Here is a 5744-nt window from a genome sequence, read left to right as displayed (position 1 = left end):
TCAAGATCTCTGGCTTCTTCAACAACTAGTTGTTCAGTATTTTTATGCTTTAATAACTGTATTTCCCTAACAGTTTGTCTCCTTAGAAGAGAAGGTATTATGCCACTTCATGTAAATCTCTTGGAAATACTTAATATAGTAATATTCTTCATTTGATCACTGTTTATCTTCTTACCTTGTAAATATGTAGTTAACTCAGTTTCTTTCCAGACCAGATTACTTTTACTCTCAGTGCAGCCAAGGATTTGTTGTAACGATGCAGACACACATACACAAGTATAATGTTTGAAAGATCATTATGAATGTGAATGTTTTTGGAGGGGTTTTTTTCGTGTTTTGGGTTTGGTTTAGGTTTTGTGTTTTGTTTTTTTTTGGGGGGAGGGGGGGATTGGGGTTTTATTTTGTGGGGTTTTGTTTTGTTTTTTGTCAGAATGGTACACCAGTTAAATTTCCCTAGTCTCTGGGCTGGCAAAAAACCAGCCTCAGCTGGAGGTTTTGCCTATCCAAGGCTATGAGATAAAGCGCCAGATGGACCTATACTAGTGCATCTCTCTTTAAGCACAACTTTTGCTGATTTTATAGGATGAAAAGCACAGCATGGCTGTAAGGCTTCTATTAATTACCCAACATGCATATTTAATTCTCATTACCAGTAATAAGAGTCACAAAAAAAGACTGAGCAGTGTCTTTGAGAACCAGATCTAGGTTTTCAAGCGTTTTGGTGTTCAGCAGGGTTTGGAATGGTTATTTCATTTAAATTCATAAGCAAGCTATGGATTGTTTCCATATAAATAATTTATGGTCTTGAATTTCAGTTGCTGTGTCCCATGTTGGCAAAAATTTGAAGGCTTTGTATTTCACTAGTGATACTAGTGATTTCGGTGTGGCTTTCTGTTGTGGAAATTGAACCAGAATTTTTTAAATTTCAGAACCAAAGCAAAACCATTGTGTATTGCTTTTAAAAAACTGGGCAAAAGTTTGTTCCCCAGTCTCTCATTTTCTTTGGACAGTGTAGGCACCTGCTTGATTCACAGAACATCTTTGCATTTGAGACTTTAGCTATGATTTAGTCTTTATCATGTAAAGCTCCTGTTTGATTCTGATGGAAGTTTGATTAAGGAGGGGCTCCAAGCTTTGACCCAACATTTAATTACAAAGCTGATGTAATATGGAGCTAGTCCAGGACTCTTGTTTTTAAATCTCAGTAATGGAATGGAAATAAGTGACTAGTGAATAAACACCAGTTATTCTAGGACCAAATAATTGATGCTGAAAGTGATTTTTATGCCTGACTGCGTGTATGTGTCTGTCTTGCATAGTCTGCAACTGCAAATCTTCACATTCTGAATACCTATCAGAGAAATGTATTAGCTTACCTATATAAACCTTTTTCTCTTTCAGTTTTTTTTTTTTTTTCAGGTTTTTTTTTTTTTCAGTTTTTTTTTTTTTTTCTTTTTTTTCTCAGCCTCTTTCTGGTGGGAAGAAAAAAAAAAAGCAACTGTTTTTCTAGGGTGAACTGATCTCTGTTCTTAGTTCTAATATTTCCTTAAAACAAATGTAATAATTTAACATGTAACATGTTAATTTAAGAAAATAATTTAACAAAAGAGACATTTAACATGTCTCTTTTGTGTTTCCTCAAATGCTGTAATTTTGGGAACATACAGTCTGTTCATAGGTTTCCTCTGTCATCAGCTTTAGGAAATTGCTGACCTTCAAGATACATATGTGTGCTCTGTCATGTATATGCGTCATGTATATATGTCATGTATATACGTCATGTGTATACATCTGTATGCTTGTCTGCATGTATGTATTTTTTCAGCTTTGCAGGTTTCACTTGGTGTCATAAATGGGATGACACTATAGAGTCTGAAATCAGAAATGTGTAAGAAGAGAAAAGCTATGTTTCAAAGTCTCAGCACCAAAGATAATCTACAAGCAGAAGGAAACTTTGTAATAGAAAATTCTCTTAAAGTTCTTCTTATCTCAGGTGCCCTTTTTTCTGTAACTATCCTTTTAAAAACAGTCAGTTATCACCATTTTGTAAGCTTGTCTTCAAGACAGATACTGTAAAGTTCCAAGTCCTATTTTATCTGTTTCAGAAGAGTCAAGGCAATGAAGTAGAAGGCAATAGTGAAAATGTTATCTGAATATTTTGCATGGACAAGTTAAAAAAAAGTTCCACAGAAGAACTTGAGGTAGAGAGAGGTAGTCTTCTGGTTTTGTTCACTAAGTTGCTTTTAAGTGATAGCAAATGATCTAATATGCCTCTAGAAACAAGAGGTTCTAGAAGACCTGACAGCAGTACTGTCTTCAGTAATGTACTTCACAACTATTCACAACTTGAGCGCAGGTACCAAAGCATGTGTGGCAGTAAGACAAATGTAAACCCACAACACAAGAAACTATTTTAGACATGTAAAATACATGTATGAAAACATATTTTTTCACTAGCTTTGTTATGTGCTTCTTGCATATATAATTTTCTCTCAGAAATTTTCACTTTTACTATTAACTGGTTTTTTTGGGATTTTTGTTAGGTTTTTTTTAAAACTGCCACACCCTGTGAATGAAAAATAAAGAATAAGCAGAGGATTACAGGATGTTCTCATAGAACATGCTATAATCATGATAAGAGGATGAATATTTGATATAATACTTAGAACTGTCTCACAAATGCATTTCAATAAAAATGTATAACTGAATCAGTGAATGCTTTTTACAATGGAAATTTTTTGAAGATCTTTTTAAAGAGGATGGGTAAAGAAGAGAAATTAATTGGTGGTGAGAGAGGAAGGGACAGGAAATCTAGATAGGCCGAACCACTGTTTCTTCATGAAGCTAAATTCCTAAATTGATTGAAAAATGGCTTTTGTTTAAATCATAAGCGTCTTTGAAATTTTGGGGGGGGGATTCTAACATGGTGAAGTTTGTGAAAACAGGGGTCAGGGCTTTGTAAAATGGTAACGATTAAGTTTAAAGACTGTGATGCAACTCGAGCCTTTGTACTCTTCAACGATACACAGCACAGAACAGTAAGATGTGCAGGGGCGACTCAAAGCTGAATATGTAGGTAACTCTTCCACATGAGTTTGACTCATGGATTAGAAATCACACTGTACCTGAAACTTGTATATTATATTCCTTTTTTTTTTTTTTTTTTTTTTTTTTTAACATGGTATTTTAATTTCATATTCATGTACAGGCAATAAGATTATGATGTTTCTGTCACTAGTTTGATAAGACTTTTATGCTGCTCAGATGAAATTTTCAGCAATATCGATATAGTATAAACCTTTTGGTTAAGATGCCTTATGTTTGGGAACTGAAGTTTTAGAAATTTCCATTGAGAAATAGATTGCCAGAGGCCTTTAAGAACAGGCTGTGGAAAACAGGCTGCCTTGATTTCTGCTGGGGTGGGCAGATAGGTGAGATTTACCTCTCACAGTGCTTTCTAGCCCTGTAATTCTCTTGAGAAATGAAAAATAATGCATGTTCCTAACTTATTTAACTGAAATCAGCAGTATTCAGCTCAGCTAGTCATGTTGATCCATGTGCAGATGAGTCAATAGACAGGAAGCAAGTAGGGCATTATTGGTTAAAATTGGTCTTGTTCAAAATACAGCTAGAGAACTAATCCTATACATACTTAATGTTTTAATTCAGCTTTGTATCTCTTCTTTCTCTGAAACACAGCACCAGAAGTTGTTTAATAATTAAAATTTTAGAATTTCTGTTCTGCTTTTCATCTAAAATAATAGCTACAGCTTTCTCAGTGTCATCTTTCATTAAATTTTTTTCAAACAATGTTTATTTGATAGCAAATACGACTGTGGCAGTTAGAAAATTGAAGTCAGGTTAGATCTTGGTAAATTGCTCTTGATTTATACCATTGTGATGGACATAAGAAACCAGCTCATATACAACAGAACAATAATAGCCACTTTATCGATATAATTATTGTACAAGCAGAGGTAAGGCTCCAGTACACTGGAGAAATGCTAGTTTTCCAAAGGTAATAATATTTCTTTCAAAATAAAGTATGAATTTTCATAGTAAACAAAACACCACCTTACTTCTCCACCTAAGAGTAATTGAGAAGGTGAGGAGATCATGAAAATATAGAAGTTTCATAGCAACCCAGTTAGAAAATTTATTTTCTTATGTCTCCACAATTTTTCACCAGCATTAGCTGTAAGTGCTATCAAATGCCACAAGAGTCTAATGGAAAAGGAATAGGGGGTCAAAGAGTGCTTTCATTTAGAGTTTTGTACCCACCTGAAACTGAAAGGAGGTTGCATTGTTGCCATAGGCAACATTGGCAACATTGTTGCAACTTTGAGGAAGTTGTGCAGGACTTGGTAGCAAAACAGCTTTTGAATATGGTATTAGAAGTTATACCTGACTTAGAAAACATGCAGGAAGCTGGCATTTCCAATTTTCTTGTTTTTATTCAGTGTACTTCCAAGCAGAATTATGCAGGAGTAAATGGCCAGGCATTTGTACATGCCTTTGACTTTTTTGCTGTAGTTGGCTTGTTTGCTGACAAGAAGCACTTGGGAGTGTCTTCTATGTGTCGGTCTTTCAACACAAGACTTTAAATTCCAGGTTTCTGAACTCTGAGCCTGTTTTGAGAACTAGTGTACACCTTTCTGTTAATTTGAGCAGGCTTGAGCTCAGTCTGCTATATAGCTATGAAAAGTACAGTTAAGAGTGTGCTGTTGTCAGCTCTTCTCTGAAATGCATAACAGCTGCTTGCCATGCTGGATATGACTGTATTAGCTGTGCTGCATTTATGGAGTTTATGAATGGTTTTTGTTCATTTGGAGAAAGGTGGTGGTCATTATTTGTGCCTGTAGTCTTAGAGAAAGCAAGACTCTTAAATCTTAGAATTGCTCAGTTTCTGTCTAGGCAAAGGCATTGCTGCATTTGAGGTCTACATTTGCAGAAATATTTCATAAGATTCTGAAATCTTATAATAATAATTAATAGACACTTGGATTCATGGACAAAAATCTCAATATTTGGGGATATTTTGGACGAACGCATGAATCAGATTTTGGTTTTTAGTTGCACTAAATACCACAGATATTACACCTTGGAGTTTTCCTTCGAAGAGGAATAGTTACTCAAGACACTAGTAAGTAGTGTTCTGATGTCATGATCTGTTTGCCAGATACAATCCAAGTACATGCAGACTATACATAAGTTCACTGCAATTGTATGCTTGCTTAAAAGAACAGATTTTTGGCAAGTATTTATGAACTGATTTTATTCCAGGACCTTGAGCCTGAGAATTTTTCAGCAAGCTGTTTATCTGTATGGTTTTCAAGGACTTGGCTACAACAAATCGAATGTTCAAAAGTGTCTTTCTCAAAGAATTTTTACACTGAAATGACAAAAAAAAAAAAAAAAAGCTGTTGGAGTTTAAGCGATCCTAATCTATTGGTATATTTTACGGATTTTTTTTTTTTTTTTACGTTTATATCATTGTTAAGTGCAATAAAATTGCCACAAGTGATGACTAGAAGATGTAGAACTGAATAGAAATTGTACATTACTCAGAAGCAGAGAAATGGGCCCTGCTGCCCATGGCCTCTTTCCCATAAGCTTTTGAGCCTTATCCTCAGCCCCTTTGCTGCAGGCAATCACCTCCCAGGTGGTTAAATGTCTGCAGTAAGCATCTTTAATGCAATGAACAAATGTATGTAGTAACCACCTTATGTTTGCTAGGTTTTGCA

The sequence above is a fragment of the Psittacula echo genome (genome assembly GCF_963264785.1).
Source record: "Psittacula echo genome assembly, chromosome: 3".
In the NCBI taxonomy this organism is placed as follows: Eukaryota; Metazoa; Chordata; class Aves; order Psittaciformes; family Psittacidae; genus Psittacula; species Psittacula echo.
This window is presented reverse-complemented; position numbering follows the sequence as displayed.